This window comes from Zingiber officinale, chromosome 2B, assembly GCF_018446385.1.
Source record: "Zingiber officinale cultivar Zhangliang chromosome 2B, Zo_v1.1, whole genome shotgun sequence".
Taxonomy (NCBI): Eukaryota; Viridiplantae; Streptophyta; class Magnoliopsida; order Zingiberales; family Zingiberaceae; genus Zingiber; species Zingiber officinale.
The window spans coordinates 155,783,859-155,798,769 of NC_055989.1; the positions used below are offsets into that span (position 1 = coordinate 155,783,859).

Here is a 14,911-nt window from a genome sequence, read left to right on the forward strand (position 1 = left end):
CTACTATTAGAAGTGTCAGGTTCAAGCAAACCTATGTAATGACAAAAAATAGCACACAATTACGAAAATAAGACATCTAATAAAATAAATTCACAAGGAAGAAAATATTCAATGTACCTAGAATAAATGATATTTAATTATTTAGACTCGAAGAACCAATGCAATAAATAACATTTAGATATTTACAAAGTAATTATTCATAATAGCACTTCTGAAATAATCAGCGGTAAGTGATAAAAATTTTAACAAATATATTCACAAAAGAAACATAAGGTAGAATGGATCATATTGAAATCAGAGCATACAACCTTTTCAGCATACAACAATAAGGAAGATGGATAGTTCACAGCAAGAAGTTCAAAAAATTTGAAAACCACTAGTCTAATATCAACTGTCATATGTGCAATTCCATTGAAAATGTACCTGCAAAGAAGAAAATGGTCAATCTGTTCATTATAGAAACGTAATTTATTCATAAAAAAAATTGACCTAATACAGATATTAAAAGAAACAAAATTAGAAGAACAATGGGGAATACTAAAATAGGTAATTGTATGACCTAAAAAAAATCAAATTCTTCGATGAAGTTTTAGCAAGGGTGAATGAAAAAAATACAAAGGATCTTTTTACTTGACAACCAAAATTTCAATCAGAAATGCACATTATGTAAGAGTGTAGCACCAATAAGTTCTCAAAATTGTAGATTAATGAGCTTAAGTTGGCAAAAAAAAATGATAGCTTTGATTACTAATGCTCGTTATATACTTTTATGAGATATACTATATTCTCCCTTAATATCAATTTGTTTATGCTCACGTTCTAAAGTTTTTGAACTCTAAGTTGTTTGCTGAGATTTATGCATAGTATTGATAGAGTTTCTTCATGTATGTATTTTGTTAGTTATGTAATTTTTTTCGTCAAACATTATTGTTTTTCACACACAGAGAACTTAGCTGGTGCATAGTAGCCTTGATGAAGAGAGAGTATGAAATTTATTCTATTTTTTTTTGTAAATATGAATCATGCCCTTCTCTATCGGCACTCTGAATTCATGTGTACTGTTCGGAAAGAAAAGATAAACTGGGCAAAAGAATTTCACTCTGAGTTGTTTTTAGTTTAATTTTTCTAATTGATATTTTCTTTTAAATTGATCTTACATATTGCATCTCATATGTGCGGGAGATTACGAATGGCTAGGAAGAGGGATATAAAGCAAAATATGTGCAATATGATTAACAAAAGAAAGAATATTTGCAACGTTTGGATGAGACAGAAGAACAATTGAATCTATATGAATCTTTAAAGATAGATTATAAAATAAAATTAGTGGAGTTAGAAAAATTGTATACTGCTGTTGGAGGAAAAGAAGACTAAGATGAAAGAGCTTCTGTTGAAAAAAATGGCGTTCTTGGAGGACGAGCCCGAAAAGCCAACCGAAGAGCTAGCTGAAGAGCCAGCTAAACAGCCAACCGAAGTTAATATTCCTGAAGACAGAAACAAAGCAGAAAAGCAAGCCGAAGTTCCTGAAGAAAGAAATGAAGAAGTAGATGTTCCAAGGAAGAGTAAGAGGAAAAAAGATAATTGAGATGCTGGCTTATTGTTTTCCTTATGTTTGTTTTGTTCTTCTTTCATTCCATCTAGAAGAGATATAACTTGCCACTTTAAAGCGCCGCTTCTTTCTTTAAAGATTGTCCAACGACATATAGATAATGACAGTGAACATGGATCCAAAGTTTTATTTTCCATTTGCATACCTTTTGATTTTGCTATATTAAATGGCTAGAATTCAAAGGATAAGATCATATTTAGAATCCATGCTGCATGACTGTAGAATGATTTATAATTAATTATCAATAAATTCTATCTAAAATTAATCCAGCTATTTTCGCCGTGTCTTTCTTTAGTGGTCTTATTTTTTATTCTCTCTTTCTATTTTATATATATATTGTTTTGCCATATATAATTTTAAATAGAATTTATTGATAATTAATTATAAATCATTCTACAGTCATGCAACATGGATTCTAAATATGATCTTATCCTTTGAATTCTAGCCATTTAATATAGCAAAATCAAAGGTATGCAAATGAAAAATAAAACTTTGGATCCATGTTCACTGTCATTGTCTATATATCGTTGGACAATCTATAAAGAAAGAAGCGGCGCATTAAAGTGGCAAGCTATATCTGTTCTATAGATGGAATGAAAGAACAAAACAAACATAAACAAAACAATAAGCCGACATCTCAATTGCCTTTCTTCCTCTTACTCTTCCTTGGAACATCTACTTTTTCATATTTTTCTTCAGGAACTTCGGCTTGCTTTTCGACTTCGTTTCTGTCTTCAGGAATATTAACTTCGGCTAGCTGTTCAGCTGGCTCTTCGATTGGCTCTTCAGCTAGCTCTTCGGCTGGCTCTTCGATTGGCTTTTCGGGCTCGTCCTCCAAGAACATCATTTTTTGCAACAGAAGCTCTTTCATCTTAGTCTTTTCCTCCAACAGCAGCATATAATTTTTCTCTAACTCCACTAATTTTATTTTATAATCTATCTTTAAATATTCATATAGATTCAATTGTTCTTCTGTCTCATCCAAACGTTGCAAATATTCTTTCTTTTGTTCATCATATTGCACATATTTTGTTTTATATCCCTCTTCCTAACCATTCGTAATCTCCCGCACATGCACATATGAGATGGGTAATATCAATTTAAAAGAAAATATCAATATCAATTAGAAAAATTAAACTAAAAACAACTCAGAGTGAAGCCCTTTTGCCCAGTTTATCTTTTCTTTCCGAACAGTACACATGAATTCAGAGTGCCGATAGAGGACATGATTCATATTTACAAAAAAAAATAGAATAAATTTCATACTTAAATTTCATACTCTCTCTTCATCAAAGGAGGCTACTATGCACCAACTAAGTTCTCTGTGCGTGAACAACAATAATGTTTGATGAAAAAAATTACAGAACTAACGTAACTAACAAAATACATACATGAAGAAACTCTATCAATACCATGCATAAATCTTAGCAAATAACTTAGAGTTCAAATTTTAGAACGTGAGCATAAACAAACTGATATTAAGGGAGAATATAATATATCTCATAAAAGTATGTAACGAGCACTAGTAATCAAAGCTATCATTTTTTTTTTTTTACCAACTTAAGCTCATTAATCTACAATTTTGAGAACTTATTGGTGCAACACTCTTACATAATATGCATTTCTGATTGAAATTTTGGTTTTAATGTGCATTTCTGATTGAAATTTTAGTTGTCAAGTAAAAAGATCCTTTCCATTTTTTTCATTCACCCCTGGCTAAGACTTCGTCGAAGAATTTGATTTTTTTTTTAAGTCATACAATTACCTATTTTAGTATTCCCCATTGTTCTTCTGATTTTGTTTCTTTTAATATCTGTATTAGGTCAATTTTTTTCATGAATAAATTACGTTTCTATAATGAACAGATTGACCATTTTCTTCTTTGCAGGTACATTTTCAATGGAATTGCACATATGACAGTTGACATTAGGCTAATGGTTTTCAAATTTTTTTGAACTTCTTGTTGTGAACTATCCATCTTCCTTATTGTTGTATGCTGAAAAGGTTGTATGCTCTGATTTCAATATGATGCATTCTACCTTATGTTTCTTTTGTGAATATATTTGTTGAAATTTTTATCACTTACTACTGATTATTTCAAAAGTGTTATTATGAATAATTGCTTTGTAATTTGTAAATATCTAAATGTCATTTATTGCATTTGTTCTTCGAGTCTAAATAATTAAATATCATTTATTCAATTCTTCCTTGAGAATTTGTTTTATCAGATGTCTTGTTTTCGTAATTGTGTGCATTTTTTGTCATTACATAGGCTTGCTTGAACCTGACACTTCTAATAGTAGTTTTCACATAATTTGGATTCTCAGAAAACATATTGATCTTAAATATTTTGATAGAATTGGTTTAGTGATTAATATTTTTGAGTAAGCTTCAGCTTCCTTGTAAATCACAAAAATGGTCTGATTGTCTAGCAAGAGATAAACAGATAAAAACTCACATGCGGGGGGAACGGAAGGGGGATGTGCTCACCAAGCCTCGATCCTAAGGATCCTTCGCTCGCCATCGTCTTTCGCTCGCCCGAGGATCCTTCACTTCACTTCGCTCGCCCAATGAGTCGTCCGACCCGATCCCTCGCTTTGCCAAAATCTAGTATAATCCAGTCATTCCTTCTATATTAGTTTATATAACTTTAGCATAATTCAGTTAATCCAAAAGCATATCAGTTCACATGAATCCATCCAGAGCCCAATTCAGAACTTCAACGAATCGAACGAACCTTATAAATCAAACCAGAAATCTCCATTTGTCAAGGGAAAGAAGATCTACCTTATCTAGGCGTAAGCAACCACCAAAATCAATTCATGAAACCAAATCTGTCAACGAATTAAAACAACACCGTGATGTAGAAACATTCCGTTGAAGTTCACAGAGAGCGACAGAAACGTTAAAATCAACCAACTCATCGAGAAATTGATCCCAACCTCAAACTGACAAGGAAAATCGAAGAAACATAGCTCATTAACAACCGGAAAATGCAAAGGTATCATCAATTAAGGCTTGAGTTATCACCATTCCGTCCACACAATTAGAACAATAGCAAAACAAACGTCTTCGGCAAAAACCCAAACAGTCCACAGCTAAACCCCAAAGCTTTCCGATGCGATTGAGAACAAGCACCAACACTAGAAATTCCCAACGAGGAAGCCCGATTCAACATACCTGCCCAGATCCATTTGCGGAAAACGGAAAGAAACCATGCGACGAAGCCAGACACTATCAAAAACGCAAATCGCAACTCATTCAAACAATCTGCATGACGAACAAACACTCTAGACTCCCCTAGCCATATTTCGCTTACCCCACAGATCTCGTTTCAACATATAGGTTTGAACTTGCTTCTTTCTACTTCGTCTCGCCTCCACCCGCCCTCGCGATGTGCTCCGTCCAGCTGAGGCGTCGCCTGCGAAACTCCGCTAGGCAGTGAGATGCTCAGTCGGACTCCAGAGGCGACGAGTGGCTCCGTCGATTCGGGAAAATGAGGAGAAGAAAGGGTCGGCGGGATTAGGGCAGTGAGATGTGGCGAGTGCCGTGAATAGTGAGCTCTTATACTTAGGTCATGTTATGTTGGCATTAACGTAGGGTAATAAAGGTCGATCATCTCCTACTTATACGGTACCATATGTTTTCCCTAAGCTTCCTATTATAACCCCCTTTAATACTATTGAACAAGTTCATTTAAAATTTCCGAAAATCCTCAAAATTTCTAAAAATTTCATAATTTATTTCCCTCAATTAACGGTCGTGTGATTCTGTATATAAAATTTTTAATTATACTTGTGAGACTTTATAATTTTCTCCCTATAAATTTTGTCCTCAAAATTTGATTTACCAAATAATTCTGGAGAGTAGTTATGTATATGTGTCAAAATCTCAAAGTTATTTTTGTATGATCTAATCCAATCTAATCATGATCTAAATACCCTAAATGTTTCATTAATTACGGTCTATATCCATATTTCTTCAACCTTTTTCTTTCAAATTTTGTTTCTACTGTACTTTTCTATTATTATTAACAATTCCTGCATTATATATTGAAAAAAAAGTATTATTATCTTTTATACGAATTTATATTTGGCATTGTTCATACAACTAAAAGGCTATAAATATGGCTCCTTATATAGGGTTCCGAGAGCGCGCGAGCACACTTCTCGAGGCGTGCATGTTTCCCGAAACTTTCCTTGAAAAAATATGTTGGAACACCAAGGTTATTTTGGTGTGATCAACAAGTTAAGTTAGATCCTGTGTATTTTTAACTTTGTTTTAAGTGTGCAGGAACTTAGGAGCATAGGTAGTCGAGCGGAAGACGCAACTAGCAAGAAGGACGGCATGCGGTGCGTCCGAGGGATGAGGCGCTGCGGAAGAGTACACCAGCGGACGAGAAGGAAGCGTGGGGTGGTTCCGAGGGACGAGAAGCCGGAGCAGAAGACTGCTCGAGGAGCAAGAGACGTAGCTAGCGAGAAGGTCAACACAGGGCACGACAGAGGGACGAAGACTACAGATGAGTACGCTGGCGGGCGAGAAGGAAGCACACGATGATTCCGAGGGACGAGAAGCCGGAGTGGAAGCCCGCTCGAGAAGGCCGGAAGTTAGGTTCGGGTGAGCCCTTTTCCGGATGGCTGAGATCACCCAAACTAGCGGAGCCGGAGCGAAAGACCCAGACCGAGACGAGCTGAACCGAAGCAGACGTCCCGGACCGAGAAAAGTCAACCTTGTTGACTTTCGTGGTCCGGTCGCCCGAAACCATTCCGGGCGCACGGATCAGTCTGGGGCGCCCAGGATGCTTCCAGGCGCCCAAACCATACTTTTTGACCAGATCGAGTTTTGACTCGATCTGAACGTTAGGGGATAAAGTTTATCCCCCCAGGGCATCCGGAACCCTTCGGGGCGCCTCGACTAAAGCTATAAATAAAACCTTGGTCCAGAAGCTTTTCAACAACTCAAGAAATTCATTCTTTCTACACTTGTACACTTTATCTGTAGTTAAGATTTTGTTCTCTGCGCTTCATCGTTGTAAGGGGCTTCTCCGTCTGAAGGAGTTCTTAGTGCAATCATCTTCCTTGGATTAACAACCTCCCCGGTTGTAACTAAGTCAAATCCGGTGCCTCGACTTTTTGTTATTTTATGTTTAATTAATTTATGCAAGTGTTAGCTTAAGAAGTTCGAGAAAGGTTGTGTTTGAATTTGCAGGTTATTTAACCCTCCTTCTAGCCGGCTCAGCGGTCCAACAGACATGTCAGGAAAATGTCCCTGGCAACATACCTCAACGACCCAAGCATATCACTGACAAAACAGTGGAAGTTTCCGTCGCACGATCCTCTGCCTGACCATGCCGCCAACCATGCCGTCTGTCAGTGGCACGGGTTCCCAAAAGGATATCGCTGGATCCTCCTTTTGTCTGTTCCAGGGTCGAGCGGGATGGCCTCTCGGCCAACCATCATCCATCCGAAAGCTATCATCTTCGGGTCGAGCAGGATGACTGCTCGGCCAACATTCCACTGTCCGAGCTCCTCTGTTGTGTCGAACGAGGGAACCATGTCTAAACGTAATCCGCTCAATCGTGACTCCATGTTGCTGGTTCCAAGGTTTGATGTAAGTTCGAACGGGTCGGCCACTCAGCATGTGCTTCATCGATACTTGGTATTCTGAGCGTTGGAAGCTCGGTACATGTCCGAGCTGTGATGATGTCGGATTGGATATTCTTTTATTCCGGTCGGGCAAGTGGGTTGCCCGACCGGCCGATGATATATGGGCGTTGATCGCCTTGACCTTGACCTCCAATGTGGTAATGACCCTCTGCGGAACGGGCCCCTCCTTACCACCAGATCACATGCCTCCCCCTCAAGTCTAGTCGAAGGAGGTTGCAAGCGGGCCAGCCCGGTGCGTGGGGTTGATCCTTTGGGCCACTCGGCACTTCGTTTATTTGTACTTAGCTTTCTCCTTCGGCGCTCCGTGAACGAGTGTGATCAACGCATACATCACTCATATCTCCTCAGAATTCGTACAAATCGCCACCATTAAAATCAAGCATGCGCTCATGTCTGATAATGACACCCATTAAATGCATACCACTGAGGACCTGCCATGTGTCGCCGCCGCAATCACTGCATGCCCGAAGCGACAAGCGCTGATGTGACGTTTGACAGTTTGAATTCTACGGCTGGATCTTTGTTCCAATTTCTGTGACCTAGATTGGGCGGTCCCGGTCAGTCGAGATTGAGGTTTATATAGACCCGCAGCGCCGCCTTCTGTCTTCCTTGAGTGATGTCGGCGACTTCTTGTGCGATCAGTGCTCTGGTGTCGGCCTTTTTGTATGTCACAAGGCACCCCAAATTGATAAAGATTGGAACTCACATAAACTAAATGAAACACGTGTAGTAAGGAGTCCCAAGTCGTATTTTTCCAAGGACTAACTAGTAAATGTGTGTAAATTCTAGAGTTGGTTCCAATCAAATTCTAATATCAACAAAATTCAACTTAGTACTTCCATTTATCTCATAATTCAAATTAAATTCTTCCACAATCATAAATGGATCAAAGAAGGTCCATGCATTATTGCAATAATTTAATGAATCACTCACTCTCAACTTCTCAATCACAGTAGCAATTAAACCATAAGCTCAAACACACTTGTATAAACCATATTATCATCAAACTCACAATCTCAATCGAATTCAACTATTAAACATCAAAAGCTCAATCAGTAACAATACACCCATTGGAAGATCTAAGGTTTGCTAGTTACATGAATGTCACTCAACAATTTGTAATAATCAAGTCATCTATGTCAAAAACATAAACTAGATTATATCCTAAGTTAGTAGCTAAACATGGTTTAGAATGCAGAAATTCAAGAAATCAGAACTATAAGCAAGAAAACAGAATTGCAGAAAACATGAATTAGAGAAGAAATAGCTAGGCAAAGGAATCAGATCTTCCGATCTGAGCAGATTCAAGTACACTACAAAGACAAAAATAAAGAAATCTACAACCCTAAGCATTCCATATCCAAACCCCGTAGCAATCTTCTTCAATCTGCCAGGAAACCTCCAAAACAGAAGTGCTCTCCGAAACCTCCTTTCATGCACCCAACAAACAATTCCCGAGCTTCCAGCTATTACCAGAGAACGTTCACAGATCCAGGAAACCTCCTTTCAACTCACATCCAGCTGGTAACCTCACAATCCGAAGAAACGGAGCAAAGGTTCTGTGATTTGCAAAGCTAAGTAAATTGATCAGATCTACTTAACCTCGCTGTGGAATGACGGTCGGAAAGAAATCAGTAGCTCCCGAGAAACCTCCCTGAAGCTCTGGTGGATGCGAAAAACGCCGATCGGGAGACCTCCCTTCAATCAGGTACGCGGCGGTGGAACAGACCCCAAAACGCAATCTGGAAACCTCCTCGATCGCTCTCTGCCCTCGGAAGATGAACGCCGGAGCTCAGTGGTCGTCGTCGGTGAAGAAGAAGAAGCCACCGGATTGGGAAATTGGAATGGGAACTGCGGCGCCGCGGTGAAGAAGAAGAAGCTACTGTAGAGAAATCGCGAACGCCGAGTCCGTCTTCTGCACTGTAGCTTCTCAGATTTAAATCAGATCTGGATCTGATCGGACGGCTGAGATGATTCCGGGCTAAATCAACGGTGAAAAGTCATTCAAAATATGATCTGAAGGTACTGATGTTGATCTAGGGTCTGGATCTACTCTCCTGTAGGTCGGATCGATCAGATCATCACTGGATGGTCCATATCCGCCCAGTCTTCAATGAACGGTCCAGATTAATCCGGCTGGATCAATGGCTGGATGAACTCAGATATGGATCAAAACTTCTGGATCTTCATAAATAGCTCAGATCTGCTCCCCATTAAGTTGGATCAGCCATATCTTCAACGGATGGCTCAGATCTGCTCAATCTTGGATGAACGGCCTATAATGCTCCGAGGCTTGATCGCCTCGTTTAGCCCTTGATTTGAGCCCAGATGTGGTCTGATTTGATCGGGTCCATGACCCTTTTGATGCTTACAAAATAAGAATCAAATATTAGCATCAAATACCATAATTATAAGTCAATTTGCAATTAAGTCCAAATTCAAATGCAATTTATGAAATGCAATCTAAATGTGAGAATATGCTGTGAATAATCCAATAAAAACATGCATTATGAATTAAAATAATGCAATGAAAATCATGGTTATCAAATCCCCCACACTTAACCTTGGACGTCCCGTACAAGTCAATAAAACTAAAAATCATCTCCAAACAAATTCCCTAACAATACCTAAAAGATAGTAAAAAGAATTTAACTAAGATCATCTTAAAGATCACAAACAATCATGAATACAATCCAAACAATAATCAGTAAGTATGGTAGTTCCAATCCAATTGAAAAATTAAGCAAGTTGCAATCTCACAAGGTATTCACCTATTCTAGCCCTCACACTCAAAAATGCATATTAGTGGAGTTCAACTCAATGCAACTCACAACATTTCACTACCATAAGCTTGCTTAGTGTCTAATTCTCCACCACTATAAATATAGCATACATGAATCAAAAGGAATTTATCATGAATAATTGAAATGGAAGCATAAAGAACAATTGAAATGGATGAAATAGGCAAAAGAAAAGGCATTAATGAAGAAAATGAGAAGATGAGAGTATTGGAGGAGTATACTTGATGAGTTGACCATTTTAATGTATAAAGAGATGAATACCATTTGTTATTACCAATTCAAAAGACCAAGCTAACCTCCCCTTCAATTTGATGGCAAACATAGAATCTTGATACTCTCTCTTCCACTTGATACTCTCTTGATGTGCCAATTTTTTTCTCTCGCTGTTTTTTTTTGCACTTCAATTCCACTTCAATTCCAGCATTTGAACTCAAATCATCTCAAATCAACTATAATGAATAAGGAATCCCTCCCCCACACTTAAAGCATTGGCCATCTCGGACAATGAAATACATCACAACTACTTGAAACACACACAGGCACACTTCTTGTTTTCATTCTGCATTCTGCAGAATATGTTCTATTTCTCCCTCTATTTCTGTGGTGAATTGCAGGTACAAATTTCTCATAATGCAGCAGCTCTTGAATATGTTATCCAACACATATTTTCATTGAATTTAAATAGATAGGATCATCAACAACAGGGTTTGCTGGTTAGAAACAGAATAAATTTTACAAGAGTTCCATATCTGCAGAAATAGAATCAAATGTTGCAGAAAATTTGAGTTTAGATTCTGGAATCGAAAATCAGCAACAACTTGAAAGCAATCTAACTGAATTCTCCAAGATTCAATTAATTTTGACTCAATGAAATTTCAACAATCAAATTACATCCTGAAATTTCAACAACCAAATTGATACTTAAAATTCAGAACTGAATTTCTGCCGAAAAACATTACTGGTCAATCAGATGCAACAACAGTCAACAAAATCAGAACCAAAGTATCAAAATCCTATTAAGAATATCAACTTAGGTTGTCAGCTTGTGTATCACAGTTGGGTTTGCAGATCACTGAATTTCTGAATCCAGAATGTAGTTCCATCTCGGTTACTGAACTTCAGTTCAGAATTCACAACTCCAGGTGACATCAATTCAAATCATGGAAGGTTAAGCATAGAGTAAATAACATCTTATAACATTTCCACTTGAAATCTCATTGATCAGAAAAATGAAAAGCAACTTGGATCATAACATTCAATGTAATTATTTCCAGCAACAAAATCTAAAACCAGCTGCAATTCTGAAACCAGCAGCAGATTTCAGAACATTTCTGTTCTTATAGCCCTTAGCACAGATTCTCTGGACACCAACAGCCATCAAACACCTCTGATTTCTGGTCTTCAATTAAAGAATATATAACTCAAGGAAATAAAATCATGTTTGCTGTTCAGAATCAGCATGAAGAATTTTGCACCAATAGTCAATCCAATTCCTGCAATTTGGTTTCAATAAATTTGCAGATTTTTGAATTCTGAATTCTGAAACTTGACATTCTAAAGCTTCATTTGATACAAAAGATTTCTGAATTCTGTTTCTGCAGTTCCTGATACTTTTCTCTGTTTCTGTCTTTTTTTTTTCTGTGGTTTCTCTTCAGTTACAGATTTCTCAAAAATACAGTAGAAAAGTTCAAGATTTCAGAAGTTAAGCATTCAAGTAAATCTTCATTTCAACTACCATTCCAAGGCTTTATCAATAATACCCTTCCAAATTCAGTAGCTCTGCTAAAGAGGTTTAGAACACAACTCTCTTAAAATTCCAGAAATCAGTAGCAAGAAAAGATATAACCTCTTTGCAGTGCAGTTAGATTTGTAAACAGATTCTGTTTCATTCTCACTTGACCTCTGCATTTCAGATATTCAATCACCAAGTTAATGCATCTTATGAATTCTGAAATTTTTTCTATCAGCAAATGCCTTTTGTGTCATGAGATATCTTGAAGATTTGCATCACCTTGAACATAAATAGAATTCTGGAACTCTGCATTTCAAATTCCAGCAACTCATAATTTTGTTGTCTAACACATACACTTCATTGAATCACAGACATCATGTTTATTCAAACTAATTATCAGTTTCCTCAGCAGTAATGACAATAAGAGAAAGAAGCAATTAAAGCTTCACAAGTTCAGCAGCAAAATTCAATAACTCAGCTCAACAAATCCTTACAATTTCAGGATTCCCAATCTGAATTTGCAGATTATAAATTTATAGAAGTGTGAGAAACTACTTCCATTCCCAAATTTCAAAAGTATTCCCGCAAATTCTTCGTGAATAAAATGGTACTTTACAAATGAAGTTCGAATCCTAACTCATAGTAATCAGATTCCATATTCTCATATTTCCTTCACTGTTTTGAGCATTTCCAGCAATCTGATACTATCAAAATTCTGTCCAACAGGTTTATAAAGAGATGGAAAGGAAGTGAACAACATTTTCTACCGATGATACGAGAGTTTCACTTAATTTTCCAATGATCTTAAGGGCTAGTGATGAAAGATTGGTACACACTTGATACACAATTAAAACTGCATTCTGTTTTGTTTATTGCTTCCCTTACTGCATTCTCCATTCAAAAACAGATTTTTCTCTTCTCTGTTACTACAGTTTTCCTTTTCTAAAAATCAGTCTCCTCAACCAATTCAGAAATTAATTTCCTGGAATTCCTCTCTGATTTTGTGATTTAGCATCTAGCAGGCATTAGTAGTCCCTGCAATTTCAGTAATTCAGGTTCTCCTTCAGCATATCCAGATTTGTTTCTCCATCTTTGTAAAGTTAACTTCACAATTCATAATTTTCTGCAGCTATCAACTAAACTTTCAGAATTCCTGAATCCAACTTTAAAATTCTTGCTGAATTTTTATAGCTGTCAGCAATGAGCATAGGCACTAAACAGTTTCTATTTCTGCACAATACATCAATGAACTTTAAAGGTCTTGGAAGGCCAGATACTATTTGTTGCTGCACAATACAGGACTCCACTTTAGTTTCTCACTTATTTACATTAGTAACTGAATTTTGATACACCATGTGATACACAACAACCTCACCTTCCTTGTTTCTGCACCTCAATGTTCATTCCATTTCTGCATTTCTGCACAATACAATGTCTAGAATGGCTACAATGTCTAGAATTTAGCCATTCCAATCTGCACAGTTCTTCATTTCCATGTTCCTGAAATCCACCATCAACTTGACTTTCATTCAATTCAGCTCCTAAATCAGTTCATTGAAGACTTGATCCAAACCGCAAAATTCCAGCAATGACTAATATGCATACTGATTCTGCTATAATGCAGGACAAAATTCTGCATTTTCACCAACGATACAATTTAAAGTGTTTTTATTAAGCAATGTCATATGTCATTAGCACTTGAATGTTTCAAACAGCTTCCTGAACTCACTGTTCACAGCAACAACAAAAACAGTGCTGCTCACCTTTCTCATTAACATTCTATCACTGCTATGGTATTTAGTAGCTGAAATTGTCTTCATTCCTTCATAACTAATGCCTCAATCTGACTGTTTCATTAGTGGATTCAATAAAAATAACATTTTATATTATTTCCACTTATGCACAGAAATGATCTCAGCTTCCATTAAAATTACTGAAATTTTCAGCTCCTTTGAACATCTTTGCAGCTGATATATCTTGACTCCAAGCTCACTGACATCTCCGTGAACCAAAGAAATATCCAAATACAGTCCTTGTTCATTCTCCTATTGCATTTCCAATTCAGCACTACTTTCCAATTCTGAACCAATCTGCTGTGTACAGATTTTCCAACCATCCAATAGTTACAATTCTCAAATTCTACAACAATTCCATCTTGCTTCTTGCATTTTGACACTTCAATCTTGAGAACTTGAATTCATAAACATACTGTTCACAAACACATCACCAATTTGTACAGCTAGTTGAATTCAAAAATGCAAGTTTGGATCCTGAAAGGCTTCCTTCAACAAGGACAAAATTTGAAAATACATCCATTTAACAAACTCACACTCAACACCTCCCCCACACTTCAATCTTTGTTCATCTAGTCAATCCAACTCATCAAGAATTCAACCAAAACTTCTAATGGAATGAAGGCAAGGCAAAGAGATCAAGGGTTAAAATGCTAGATAAGAATGTTTTAAGAAAATTGTGGAAAAGGAAATGGAAAATATGATGGAACAAAAATGACAAATATCCTTTATCACCATGCACACAAATGCTATTGTGACTTTGAAAAGAAATTAAGCAAGTTCTAGAGTTTCAATTGTTGTAAGTGCATGTCACACAAAAGGAATTAATGAAGTATATGCTTTAAAGTGGTCCTCTCTAGGTAATATTCATGCTAACAAGCTCAATCGATCAAGATAGATTCCACCACCATTTTAACCAATTTCATGTAAGAAAAGCATCCAATCATGTCACATGACCTAAAATTGATGATCAAATTTAAGAAGCTTTTACCATCTTAAAAATATTACTAGAAAATTCCCATGAAGAATTTATTCAAAATAAAATGCTATGTAAACTAAACAAAATGTAAAGTATGTAAGCTAATGTGGAAATAAAATGCAAAATGTAAAAAGAAAGTGCAAATGCAAAGTATGAAACTAAAGAAATGCATAAAAAGGATTTATTAACAAAGCATGAATTAAAATGCAAAAGAAAATGAAATTAGAACCAACTCCCCTTTCATTCCGGTGGTCGAAGGAGATTTAGTAAAAGAATCCACGCCGGAAATGGAGTAATCGTTGTTCTACTAAAATTCTTTTTATTCTTCATT

General features: G+C 36.7%; 1 protein-coding gene across 1 annotated transcript in view; it reads right to left on the minus strand.

Annotated features, from left to right (window-relative positions):
- LOC122048027 (protein HOTHEAD-like) overlaps window positions 1–14,911 on the minus strand; it is a 46,908-nt gene that overhangs the window by 16,151 nt on the left and 15,846 nt on the right. The gene's annotated exons all lie outside the window — the stretch shown is intronic.